This window comes from Calonectris borealis, chromosome 12 (genome assembly GCF_964195595.1).
Source record: "Calonectris borealis chromosome 12, bCalBor7.hap1.2, whole genome shotgun sequence".
NCBI classification, from domain to species: Eukaryota; Metazoa; Chordata; class Aves; order Procellariiformes; family Procellariidae; genus Calonectris; species Calonectris borealis.
The window spans coordinates 1,455,242-1,469,700 of NC_134323.1; positions in this window are offsets into that span (position 1 = coordinate 1,455,242).

Below are 14,459 nucleotides of genomic sequence, written 5' to 3' on the forward strand. Positions count from 1 at the left end.
CCCTTGCTCCAGGGCTGTGCCCCCACTAGGGACCCCACAGGGGACCAGTGCCAACAAGAGCCCCATGCCCCTGCAGCCACCGTCCAGGGCTGGCACCCCAGGGTACAGCGTGCCATCCGAGTAACGGGAAGTGCCAGAAGAGCAGTTTCCCACTCCCGGCATTAGCGCCGTGCACTGGCTCCAGGCAGGCTGTCCCGATAGCGGCTCCATCCCGCGCAGCCCTGCTCATGCCCAGGACGAGAGCCCTTCGCAGAGATTTCCTTACCATGTTCCCGGCCTCCTTTATTCCCCCTCAATTCCAAAGGCAGCGTTTTTTCTCTTTTGCCTCCATGTGTGCGACGGGGCGTCTCCTCTCCCCTCCGACGTGAACCACCGAAGCACTTTGAGTTCTGGACTGTAATCCAAGCCCTCACCGCCCCCAGCACAGCTCCAACTAATCTAACTCATGACACTACCGGGGCTGAGCAGGGGACCTCGAAGGTTTCTCTGACAGCCAACTCCAGTGCTAGACGGCGCAGGGGCATAGTGAGCGCAGGGTGCCGTGTTCCCCAGCCCTGCAGGGACCTTACGGACACAGGCAGAGCCAGCAACGTTCGCAGGCTGCTTGTTACAGCATCGCTGCTATCTGCGTCCCTCAGAGCGCGCTTGGCCCTCCGCACAGACCTGCTTAATGCAGATGCTCCGTGGCAGGGAGCTGCCTTCGCCCGTGAAGATCTAAATAGCTGCTAGAGGAGAACAAGCCCACGGCAGGCATCCTGAGAAGGTCTCCAGCTTCCCAAAGAGGTTTCCAGCAAAATTCTCCCCCCGCCTCCTCTTGGCTTGGTTTTCTCTAAGTCCAGAGAAGTTTCTCCGCTCCGCGAGATCCTGAGGCAGCGCTGCAGGTTAAGCAAAATGCCGAGAAATACAAAAAGAGTGCTCTGAAATATTGTTTTTCTAACTTCCAGAAGGAAAACAGAGAGGCAGTGACCGCTTCAGGCAAAAGCAACAAACTGCATTGGTATCAGGCAAGAGATGTGGAGACCTCACCCCCTCCCAAAGGAGGAAGTAATTTAACATGGCAAGTTTCTCCACCCCTCCATTAATTGTTTAAGATGGCCAGGGGCCAAAATACTGCCCGAGCAGTGGGGAAGGTCACCGAACAGGCAGGCAGCAGCCTACAGAAGTGACAACGGGAAAGGGCAGAGCCACAGAGGCGGAGAGGGAGGGGAGAGGCAGGTGCCGCGGGGCATCCCAGGATCTGCTGACACACAAAGGCTTTGTGTAACGGAAGCGGGGCGGGAAGTGACACACAGGCGAAGCCCCGGAGCCCTGGACATGAGGTGCAGGGCCTGGCAGAAGGACTTTGGAATGGGAACTGCCTCCCCAGCCTTGGCCGAGCAGCGCGTGGTCTCGGCAGCCTCGGTGAGGACTGACCCTCCATCAAGGAGGCCGCGGTGCTGCTACCTGGCTGGCCTCGCTTCTGGGAGAGGTCACACAAACCAACCCATCCCAAGAGGAAGGGTGACTCAGGCAGGACATGAGGACCTACAGCAGGAGGGAAGACGTCACCTGCATGGACAAGCTCAGTAGAGAAGCACAGGGTACTTGCCTGCTGAAGCTGGAGCAACTGCTACCAAACCCCTCTGCTGCCTTGGCTCAGGGGGCAGGCTCCCACAGCCTTCCCAAGCCCTGCTCCACAGGGCCAGCACCATAGCCCACATGGGCTGGTCCAGCTTAAAAACACTTTCAGATACTCCTCTCCCAGGGAGGACTGCCAACAATTGGCCCTAAAACCCATTGCACATCATGGCCTCATGGCGTGTTTTCAGACATAACCAGCAAACAAGGCTTCGAGCAGTCCCAAAGCCAACCATTCAATACACCAGCTGCTTGATGTGCTGTTGAGTTTCCTAAGGGCAGCAAGGATGGATGACAGTCACTGCGGGGACGCAGTTTGCTTTCCTTAAGCGGAAAGAGATATCCTCCTAAAAGGAGATGCGACACTGACAGTGGACCAGAGCTGAGCATCTGCTTCGCTGTTCAGCGCTTGTCTTTCAAGCAGTCCTTGCTTGCAGAGGCTTCTCCATGGCTTCTGACAGCTAGTTGCCTTCTCCCTACAGCAGGGCACTACCTGCAGTGCACCATAGCAGTGAGGACCTCCAGCCCATGTCAGGTGAGATCAGTTGATAATCCCAAGCTGGGTGAAGGAGGGCATCCCTGCCAATGCAAAGGGTATTAACAATCCAGCACAGGCACTACCTTGTTGTTGTCATCCACAACAACTAAAGGAATTTGTGATCTTGTCTGTGGATGCAGGAGAGCCTTTCTTTCCCCCTCATATTCATAGCAGGAGGATGAGGAACCCGGCATGCTTCCCCAGCACAGCCTCTGGCCACAGATTTCACTGTCTGCACAAAGCCACGTTTGCAAAGTAGCTTTGCCCTTCATCTTTTCTCCAAACACATCACCCAGCCCACAAACATGGCTACACCTTTGCAACATCCTCCTGCGGGTGCTGGGAGTCTCCCTACGGACTGCCGCGGCTCCGAGAACGGGAGCACAGACAGCAGTGTCCCTCCAGCGCATGGCACGCAGCTGGCCATGACAAACCTCACGCTATCAGAGGTGCTGAGCTATTTCTGTTGGAGGCACGGCCCTCACCGCAGAGTAAAAGGAGATAGAAGAGATCCACCATGCCTCTCATGCTTTATGGAAATTTCCTTGCTGTTTCTTCAGGAGGCCACGGCTGCCCAGGGCTAACCCAACCCCTCGCACACGACTACTTTTATGCAGCAAATAGGTCTCTGCAGTTACCGTAGGGTCTGCAGGGGACCAGCCTCTGAGCAGAGATCTGATGCCTCCAAGCAATCTGGCTGCCAGCAGCCTGGGTACCAAGACTGGGCTCTTCAGGGCTACTCCCGCAGCGGGCCAAAGCCCCAAGCAGTTGTATACAGCCTGTTTGAAAGCCTGCTGCAGGGCTGAAAGGGGCCCCACAGGCTCCTGCAGGAAAGCTACTGCACAAGGGCACAAGCCAGGAGCTACCCCACCTTTTGAAACAGAAACGTGTGTTCCGCAGGCACAAAGGACAATGCAGAGCCAGGTGGGGCTGGGGCACCCTGAGAGCCCATGGGGATGAAGCGGATGGAGCAGAGAACCTGCTCCCATGCTGTTACTGAACCAGTCGGGTCTCCTGCACCCAGCCTCTGGCAGCAGCTCCAGGACAAGAGCAGCTTTTGGCTTTCCTTACCCCTTCAGGTGGCTTGCACGGGCCTGGGAGCACAAGGTTGCCTTCTCCTTTAGTTCTGAGTTAGCACGTAAGACACTGTCAAGTCACCATCTCCGAGGGTCAGAAAGAGAAAAGCGGCACTTTCAGGGCTGGTGTAGGAGTTTGCAGCATCCCCATAAACAGATGAGGAGGATACCATGTAAGCACACAGAGCCCATATCTGGTTCCTATCCCATTTTCCACCTCTGTGACCAGGGACAGATCCAGGTGCTCCCCAGAGCATACAGCCAACACTTGCTAACCAGGTCCTACTCAAACCATATAACCATTAGCACACACTTTTTGCAATGCGGCGGCCACTGAAACTGAAAGCTCTCCACAAGTTCCCAAGCCAACACCACACAGGACGATGCAGGAAAGTGAACGGCTGTAGGTAGACATTTATAGATGCAGAGGGGGAGTGGGTCATCTAACACAGGAGCAGCTTAGAGCCCAACCTCGCACCTCCTCCCTTTTCTACACTGCCCTCAAAGCTCAGGAGCGCCTTCCCCCATCAAGGACTTCCAGGCTGAGGAGCCCGAGTTCAGCTCACCCCCATCCCAGCCGGAGGCAGTGACGTGATTTCCTGTGCCGTGGCACTGCGCTAAGGGGAACATCGCACTGCTATTTACTCATGGCTGGATCCTCATATAGCTTTTTTTTTTTTTTTTAAAAATCACAAAGTGGCCTTTCCCTCCTCTCCTGCATTGTAGATCCATTTCCCACACAAGCACATGGGAGACAGCTGTAGCCAGCACTTCAGTGGGTGTTAAAAAGCCCCTCTTGACTAAGGCTGACAACAATGCCGCGCTTGTTCCCCAACACAGTCTCGCACTGTCTCCTTGCAGGAGCAGCTCCTCGCTCTTGCACGAGGCCTGCGCTTTCCTCGGGGTTGGTTTAATTGCTGAAGCCAGCGCAAAAGGCTGCTGTCATCCAGCTCTGCCAGCAGAGATCAGGGTGCTCCAGGTTCCCATCCAGCAGACCCAGGTCCTTTCCGTGGACCGATGGGCAATTTTACCCTCAGGGAACCGCTTTGGTACCCGCCTGCAGCAGCAGCTGAGTACTGCTAAGCACAACCTGTCCCAGAGGTGAAATATAGCAAAAGGCAGCAAACACTGAGATCAGGAAGGATGCGGAACCAAACTTTGAAGGCTGTGGGGCCTCCCCAGAGTTGAAAGAGGCTGGAGTGGGAGAGGGGTCAGTACACCAACTATTCTGAAAAACTTCAGGGGTCGTAACTTCAGACCCACATCTCTTTTGCCCCCCGCCCCCTTCCCCTTTGTTGGATCTGGTTTCTGGAGCTGCAGTATTTCTCAAGTGCCTGCTGAAGCAGTACCACAACCTAGAGCACCACGAGAGCTGGGAGAGAGCGCAGGCAGAAGTAGGAAGCAGGCAAGGGACCTCTGCCTTTGAGTCACCGCTAGCAGCGTTCTGCTTATTTTCAGTTGTGCAAATCAGGGAAAGCTCAATGCTTTTATGAATAGGACTCAGCTCTGCTAGAAGAAACACAGGACAGATGTTTTAGATGCCAGATAAGGACATCTTCTGACCTAGGGGAAGTTGTGCAATATGCATGCTAGCTAGACGATTGCAATACAGCAGCCAACAGCTCTTAGGAAAACACCCCCACGCACTTCACATTAGCTTAGCATGATCACTGGTCTGGTCCTCGGCACAGCACAGGGAACTTCCTATGTCCATAGGGGCTTCCGAGGGAAAGGAGAGCCCGGGAGCAGGCTGTACTCCAGGACCTACGGCCCCTGCTAACCCACTGATCAGTGGATGCCTCTGAATCTACTTCTAGGCATCTCCTCATCACCAGACTGGGGCTCTCCGCCAGCTCCCACGTCCACGCACATGGCCATGCAGATGTCCCATGGATAAAGCTGTGCCCTGAAAGTACAGGTTCAAGAAAGGTACATCACAATCCCACCAAGCTACCCACTGTGAACCCCATTCCCCTTCCACTTGGCAGCCTATAAAAACATGGGAAGCCACCAAGAAGCAGCATTAGACCCCACTCAGCACAAGCAGGTGCCTTAAGACCAGTGATAGATGTTTGCTTGAAACAGGTTTTGTCAAATAAAAGCAACAAGTGCTGCAGCAAGAAGAGCTGCAAGCAGCCCTTTGTACCAACAACGTTTCAGGAAAGAACTAGTTCTCTCCCCATTAGGGAGACAAGAGCGGGTTGTACGCAGTTTAATAATATTTAAACCTTTATTTCAGATCACAAGTAAAGCAGGCCTTGGCTTCACAAAAGCACATCTTGGTTTAACTAATTAATTTGATAATCCCCTATTTGCAATCCTCAGGAGACATTCAGCTTCTAAAGCAAGTAATTACCACTAAGTGGCAACCTCTTTGTGAGGCCCAGTCTGATTAGGGAAAAAATTTCTTAAGCCAGAAATATAATCGTGGTGTGATTTCCCAGAAGGACTGGAGGAGAGACGACATAACAACAGCTGGTCACGCTCACCATTTGAAGGAACACGAGCAACTCAATTACTAGGTCTCCAGCTACGCTTCAAGATGTTGTACAGTGCCACGTGCAAACCTGGTGTGCAGTTAACCATCAGGAGGCTTTACAGGAGATGTTTTATAGGTACACAAGTCAGGAAGGTCCCACTGAGAGCTCTCAAACACCACAGGGTGGGGGGGGGAAATAAAAATAAAATTAAAAAAAAAAAATCGCACATCAGGCTTGCTGCAGATGTGCAAGCAAGATTGCTTGCACATGTGCAAGCTCATAGTGTGCAGTCCCACAGGGGAGCAACCCAAGCAGGGGAATGCCAGCCTTAAAGCCTCTCCACACGGACAGGAAGGCACACCTCGATGGCACACAGTGTCTTCCCAGACAAGCCAGTTGGACTCAATACATGCAGAGCACTTGCTAGTCTAACGCCTGCTCCAGGCATTCCCAAGTGCCCAGGGTCTCGGCTCAGCAACAGCCACAGCCCAGCGCTAGCTGATCACTGCCAGAGCCCACAGGACAAAGTCCTGCTTCTGCATACACCCAAGACATTTGTCTCAAGCTGAGCAGCTTTGGGCTCCTTTAACTTTGAGCTGTTCTTGTGGGGGGACGCAGGTGCCCCCAGACCTTGTCAAGTGGCCACGCTGCATGCCGCTTTTGGGTTAACACCTCTACAACAGTGTCCTCCAGAGACTTCTCCTCATGCTAAAGTCATAAACGCACTGATGCAGGTAAGAGAAAGGGTTGGATGGAAACCAGGCCTCCTGCCCCGATCAGGCACCTTCCCAATAGGCACATTTTCTCTACAGCACACACACCCCGAGATGTTTCCCCACTGTGGTGGACTCCCTTGCTTGGGTGCTGGGTCTCAGCATCCCAGTACTCTGACCACTAGGCAGGTGCACTGGTTGGCAGGTCGCAACCACCCTGGAGAGAAGATCCCAAACCCCCCCAAGAGCCTGGAACAGAAACCTGTAGGATACAGAGCCTGGCAGGGGCACACCTCTGTGGATGCAGACCCAATTAGAAGAGCTTAAATCTTTTAAAAGGAGCTGCTTGTTTGTCTCACTGGAGTTCAGGCACTGCCTCCCTTTCCTGAGGACAAAGTGCTCTTGGCTTAGAAATCCACCTGTGGTTTCATGACTGCTGCTCCAAAACTCACCACCGTCTCTGGTTAGAGAAGGACAGATTGGCTTTCTCTGAAGAGCAGCTTAAAACTGACCCGTCTCTCTCCAGATCCCACGTATTTAATGGCATAAGACAGTCATCTGTTTACCTTCCCTGCTGGCAGTCATGTTGCATGCTATTTAGTCCCCGCAGCACATGTTTACTGTGCTCTCCAAGACAGCACGCTCACCTCCGAGCTAGACATGCCAGCGGGCACCTACGCCCTTCCTTCCCCAGCCTGGCAGCCACCTCCCCAGTTGCTCTCCCACAGACACAGGAGACGTGGAGCACAGGGTCTCACAGCTACTGCAAATGCCATCCTCAGTCGCAGCTGCCAGGGCCTGCTCCTCTTTCCAGGTCTGCTTGACAGAGCAAGGGTTGCAAGGACAGACAGACACCCCCCCTTCATGCCTCTGCATCACCAGGAGGCCCCCTCTTGTGTCCCTGCTCTGTGCCCAGCTCACACCTGAGCAACCAGCAGCCACGAGATACCTGCCCAGCCCACACCAAGAGAAGCACATACAGCCCTCAGTGGACGCCCCAAGTGGGTACTAAGCACCAACTGTTACCAGACAAGGGCTGGCATACACTTCTGAGCTGGAGACCCATCCCTTCTCTTCCCAAAAGCAACCTAAATCCAACTATGCCCTGCCAGGAGGGAGGGCTGCCAGCTAAAACCACCCCGCTCCAGCAGGGACCCCCCTCTGACCACTGGCTGCAGCCTCTGCCCCACAGTTTGTGGAGCCAGGGCCAGTACCCAGGTCCTCCCTGGGGTGGCAGCCAGGGACCGCAGCACCTCCTTCACTCTGCTCCAGGAGCTCTGACCCCCAGGATTGCCATTCCCCCTGGGTGCACACTCTGCCAAGCCCCCATCCAGCCCCCCCCAGCCCTTCGCAAACCCCACACTTACAGCCAGCGCTTGCAGAGCCTGCACCCAGCAGATCCCAGCAGATCCTGCAAACCATTCTCCCATGGCAGAGTCTCTCCAGAAAGAAGGAAAGCTTTCACCTGCCTGCAGTTTGCTTCTCCAGATCAGGCAGGCAGAGAAGCAGCTGGGTTAGCTCAGCACTCACTGGGGCAGAGCAATAGCCCCGAGGTGCAGCTCCAGCTGTGGGCATGCAATCAGTGCTTTATACAGCCGCATGGGCGTTCCCTGGGACCAGCTCTCATGTTGCCTGTAGCAGCTGGGCTGTGTTGCCCACTGAACTCAGGCAGTCCCACTGTGGGTTCTCCAGGTGCTTCTCAAAGTACTCTTAATCCTGTCGGTATTTCCAGCAGGGGAACGGCAACCTGCTCAGAGCTGAGCGATGGTCTCCCCTGGTACAGGCATGGGCTTTGCTCCCATCCAGCCTTGCCCAGCTGGTAGTGAAGGGGAAAGATCTGGTTCCTCCATCTCAGTCTCAACAGAGTAACGGCACAAGGCTGAGGTTCGAGTCACTCTGCAGCAGGCAAACAGCAGTTTGGGGTAAGGGTCTTCTCCCCAGGGGAATCTGGAGCCAACTCTGCTGACTGCAGATCCAGAGCACAGGAGGTGATGGGAAGGCTCCTCAGATGCCACTGGGAAGGACTGGTTTGACGGGGATAGGAGCAGTCTGCCATGGGACATCCATAGCTGGCAATCAGAGGAGTGAACCTCAGGGAATGCCTACAGCGGGGATTTCAGGCAGGAAGGCAGAGCGGGTGGGACACAGGGCACAGCGGGTTCCTGGAGGAGGTGGTGTGATGGAGATCGTGGGTCCTACACCAAGGACCCTTCGTTCACAGTGCGGGTCTGAGGGAGAGGACCCCGTGCTGGGTATGAGTATGTAACAAGCACACTGATTGTGGTGCCAGCCCTTCTCTCCATGGCACCAGGGCTGGAGAGCACCAGCAGGAAATGGTGGGATTTAATCCCATCAACAGCAATAACGTGTCTCCTACAGGAGACGAGCAGCTTCCTCTTCAGACAGGCATGCCTCCTGCCATCGGTCTCTCCTGCTTTCTTCTCACTCGCCCTTCTTCCATCACCGCTGCCAGATCAAGATGTGGTAAGGCCAGCTACGGAGCAAGCGTGGCAAGGGACCGGGAGGCGTAGACCTCTCTAGCGTTCGTATAGGATCTGTGCTGGCCCTGTTGTTACACTGGGGCCACGTGCCTCCGGAGGAGCCCGGCAGTAAGGGGGACGAGCAGGTGGGATTGGTATTCCAGCTATCCCTGGAATATCCTCTCCAGGTACCCTACTCCAGATATTCCTGGAGTGTTCCTTTGGTTTGGGGTCGACAGGGCAGCCCCTGCCTGCGTTTGCCGCTGGGTGAGGCGATGGTGTCCGAGGAAGAGCGCAAGCTCACGGAGAGCACCGGCCACCCGCAGCCGCGCGGCGGGCTCAGCGCAGAGTGGGGGTCTTCCAACAGGCAGGGGCAGGCAGCTGCCCGCACCTCACAAGCAACGGTCAGGAGGGCAGCGGGATGCTAAAGGGAGCAGCTCACCCGCGCACGGCTGATCCGCAGGCACACCGAAGGAGACCTGGAACTACCACGTACGTGTTATTTTTCCCCCTTAAGATCACCCCTTCGTGGCAACGCGGGGCCTTCGGCACGCCTCGCTGAGCTCAGCCGCACCAGCCCCCCCGGCGGGGCGGGCAGCGGCGCGGGAGGCCCGTGTGGGGAGCGCGGCCGCCATCTTGGCGGCGGGCGGGGCGAGGCGAGGCCTCGGCGCGGGGCGACACCTGCCGGCCGCGCTGGGCAGCGCGGGTGCGGCCTCCCCGCTCTCCCCCTCCCCGCCTCCCTCGGGCGCCCGGCGGGGCCCGGCCCGCCCCGGCCCGGGGTAACGGGCTCCCTGCGGGGGGGCTCCTCCAGCACAGCCCGGCTCCAGCCCCGCAGGGGCACAGCCAGCGCCGGGAACTCTTCCACCTCATAAACCCTGGGTGTGTCACCCTGGGAGATGCTCCCCTCGCACCCCTGCCTCCAGGGCAACAGGCCTCTGGCTCCCCAGGGCCGAGGGGGGCACGGGTCCCCCCATTTCTAGCAGTTTCGGGGCAGTCTGGGTGCCTTTGGTCAAGCGACACCCCCACGTGGAGCTGGATTTATAGACAAATCCAGGCACGGCGAGGTAGCTGCTAGACTTTCTTCACTTTTTTAGTCTCTATAATTTCTTGTTTGCTTCAAAAGCTATTTTTGCTAAGGGGAAAAAAAAAAAAACCCTGAACATTTATAACAATTCTGTCTGTTCTCCCCCTAGGAGAAAACAAAGATCGGAGGGAGCCTAGCAGGGGTCACCGGTTAACTGCCCGGCAGCAGCCCGGCTAACCTGCTCGCTCAACAGGCCTGCGGTCCCGGCAAACACAAGCGCGTGCTCCTTCACCGGCCGGCTGCCATCAGCCAGCCCTGCACCACGACATGTGAAAACATAATCGTTCTGGGCCTTCACAGTTGTTTTCTTTTTTTTTTTTTTTCCCCCAATCTTTCCGGGGTACCTTTCCGAAGCTTTTGCCAGCTTTCTCCGTAAATGGGAGAGGGAAGGGATGTCTGCTGAAAATATTGTATCTACACGCACGTATGTGGTAGACAAGAGAATATCCTGGCCCTGGGAGGTGAGGCTTTCTGAGAAAGCAGGCAGGACCCTAAGTGTCCGGGAGAAATCTGGAGGGGGTGACCCCTGCATGAGTGATGCTCGCGTGGTCCCGGCACCAGCCGTACCTCTCGGGGCAGCTCTGAGCCCACGCTTCATCCGGCTGCCTGTGAGAGCCTCGGAGCCCCAAAAACCGCCAGGGATCCGCACACGGTGAGGCCCCAGGTGCATGCACAGCCCAGAAGCCAGCTTCCCCCCAGCCAGCCAAGGAACCAAAGCAAAGCTTTAACTGGCTCTCTGACTTTAACACCGTGGGCTTGGCTGGGCTCCGGGAGGCAAAGCTTGTGTATGAGCAGGATCGCCCTGCATCACTGCGGGAGAGCAAAGCACAAATACAGCAGACCTTCCGCAGAGTCTGGGCTCTACCAGTACCCTGTGGCCTTTCCAAGCCCTTCTTCATGGACAGGCTCGGGACAACTTGTGGTCTGATGCAGACCAGACCAACTGGGCTGGTGGCCACCTCCCCAGAGTGTCCTCGGCACCCTCCCTCTCCAACTAACCCGCCACAGGTTTCATTTACCTTCGGGGCAACCTGGCTGCGCAGCACTGGATGCCAGGAGAAGGTGAGGCGAGAGGAGCTCAGGTGGCTTCTTCACGGATCTTTGCCTTCCCCACGTCTGCCCGGAACAGCTCTGTCCAGCTGCGGATCACAACTCTAGGATCTGGGGTACTTGTAAAATCAAAGCCCCCGCCATGTCGACATCCATCCTGGCTGTTCTGCAAGCGTCCCCGGGAGCAGCAGCCTGGCCACGCAGTCCTCCAGAGAGTCCCACAGCCGCGTTTGCTCCTCCAGGCAAAAGCAGGGAAATCTGAACCACGAAGGGGGGGTGTGGATCACCCCACCCAGCTCCTGCTAACCTAAAGATCCCACTGATCTTCTCTATCCTCAGCCACTCCACGCTGCAGCTTGTTCCCCCGCGCAGCCGGGGTGCAGGGAAAGCCTCCTGGCCAGCCCTGCAGCCTGGCGGGTGGCACAGCCACTGGAGAGGGTCCCCAGCTCTGCGGGGAGCCCGGAGACGCTCACCGCCGGCAGACAGCAAGGAGACACGGGCAAGCCAAGGGGCTGGCTTGACACACGCCAGAGAGGTGCAGCGCAAAGCACAAAGGCTCTCCCATCCTGGCCGCTCTGCCCTGGAACGCAGCATGGGAACCGCTGCCCAGCACAAATCTGTTCCTCATTATCCTCCCCGGCTGCTGACTGATCCCGGCTCCGTCACCAGCCACTCGCCGCACGGCCCCGGCCGGCTTGCATCCCATCAACCGAGCAACTTCTGCACGACTTCACCGGCCAGTGCAGCGGGGCAGACCAGGACCAGGGCTGGCATCCGCCCCTCCGGAGGTAATTCCGGAGTGAAAATGAATTGTTCTCTCCACCAACAGGCAGAGGAGGATTCCAGTGAAAGCAGGGAGCAGGGATGGCTGCTTCACGTGCCAAGAGCAGGAAGGCAAACGCAGGAGAATTCAGGAGAGGTGTTCAGTCTGATCAAATCTAGGTGAGATGAATGCCTGGACAGTCGGACAGGAGCAGGAAGGAGCAAAGAACGGACTGATGTGTCTCCAAAATGTGTGTACCCAGATACGATCAGACTGAACTTCTGAATCCTCCTGCATTTGCCTTCCCACTGTTCTCTGTGAAAACGTGAGCGTGGCCGAAGCCTCTGCCATGCTTTGTGCTTGCTGGGGCCAAGTGGGAGGTGAGAAGCTGGGCTCCCATTCACTAGCTTCCCACCGCTTGTGCCGGTATAGGCCGTCGTGAAAACATCACACGAGGGCGTCAGAAGTGCTCCAGAAATAGAGCAGAATGAAAAATCATGCAAGGTTGCCCATGAGTCAACAGTGCCCTTGCTGCAATGGAAAACGTGAAGCTGGCAGGTTTAAGGAAATGATTATTCCTCTTGACTTGGTACCTGTGAGGCACAACCGGGTACTAGCTCCAATTTGGGGCTCCCCAGAACCAGATAGATAGATATATGTAGCAGAGAGAGCCAGCTTTAAGAAGACAAGGCAAAGAGGGGAGCTTCCTACAAGGGGGCACAGAGAAACCAGAGCCCAACTCTTCTCAGAGACACAACTGGAAGGACAAGAGGCAACGGGGACAAGCTGCACCAGGGGAAATTCTTGCTGGGCATAAGGAGAAAATTATTCTGCACAAGAGTGGTGTAGCTGTGGTGTGGCTCTGGGACAGGGTGACATCTCCATCCTCAGGGACTTTCCAAGCCCAACTAGACAAGGCTCTGAGCTACTTGCTGTAGCTTTGCCACCAGCCCTGCATGGAGCTGGGGTTGGACCGCAGACCTCCCGAGCCCCTTCCAGCCTAAAATTTACCTGATGCTCCAACATGCATTGTGCAATGGGGAGGGGATGATTTTAAGACAACTACGCAATGCTGCTGCTTAGCTGACTTGGGAGATGGCCAAAACCAGCCCATCGCCCACAGCTTGGCTCTTCCATCCAGCTGATGCCCCTGTTACCAGAGCTGCCTTACATCCTCTGCTGACTTCACAAGTTCTGGTACCACGGAGAAACTGGACGAGCTGAGCATTGGAGAAAGTAAATCACTGTGGAAAAAATGTGCAGATCTAATGGCAGGCTCTAAGGAGAAGCCTGCATGCAAAATGAATGGTCTGCGATAGTCAGGCAGCTCCGGAATGGGGTTGCTTATAATAACAGTCAGAGGGTTGTACGTTCTGGGTTACAGTCTGACAAGCAGCTCCTTTGGTTATGCCTTACTCGGTCCTGGAGAAGCAGAGGTTTGGGCACATGTGTTCATGGTTTGGCCCGGTTCTTGTGTTTTTCCACTGAAGCACTTTAGTATTTTTAGGCTGAAAGAGACGGCTCTGCGCTATGCTGGAAGGATCAGAGCGGTCCTGTGCAGGAAGGACGCTGCCTGCTCTCTCTTCATGTAAAGTGAAATACAGAGAGTGGAGTATGAGAATAAAAACTGATAAAACTCTGTGGGGAAGGGTGTAGAAGGAGCCACCATCCCTGGTCACAACATGGCTGGGGTCAAGGGTGGGAAGAGTGGGCTCCAAGCTCGCCAGCTGCTGGCTGGTGGCATGGAGAGCCTGCACACACAGCGTCTAGGCTCAGATAACCGTGTGAGACAGCAGCAACCAGCCCCAGTGTTTCCCAAAGCCGAGACGTCTGCTTTTCCTCCTCTGAGGACCTGAATGCTGCAGACCCGCCGCTTCCAGGAAGACAACCTGGCCCGCACAACCTGGTGCGCTGCCAAAGCGATTGTGTTTGCAGGAAACGCTGGCACTGAGGTCCGGCACGCAGAGCACGGCTCAGCCAGCATCTCTGGTTGGTGGGATGTGAGGCAGATGGGAAACGTCAGGAGGAGCAAGAGCTTCCAGAGGGACCAGTACAAAGCTCTCGGGACTAGGAGCTGTATAGGGACCCTGCCAAAAAGGACCTGGCGGTGACGGTAGATGCCAGGTTGAATACAAGCCAAACATCGATCTTGTGAATCACATTTACCCTCCTTTAGGAGAAGTGGAGCCAGCAGATCAAGGGAAGAACAAAGCCAGCACGCACTGATGCAGGGAGGTTCCTGTGATCCAGAATACCCTGAATCAGACCCATCTGAACCGTATTTTTGGCAAAGAGAGAGGAAGCATGGACATGGGAAGATCTGGGCTCCCAGCACTCTGCTGCTGTGCAGGCAGCCACGACACTGGGCAGCAAGGGCCCGGCTGCCTGCTGGCCTCTTGCTGGCTGCTCCCCGACACACGGCCTAATGACGGCTGCAGGCAAGCTTCTGTTCGGAAAGAATTTCACATTTTCCACAAACATTATCGAAACTAGGAAATCCAGTTAGGCACATCGAGTCTGAGGGGGGGGCTGTGGCCTCAAGTGGAAAAGAGCAGAGAGGCACAGGGACACGGTGCCTGCGAGGGAGAACCAAACGAGGAGCTGCAGGAACCAGGACGTGCTGAGGTTCTCAGACAGCAGAGAAACCAGACCACAACG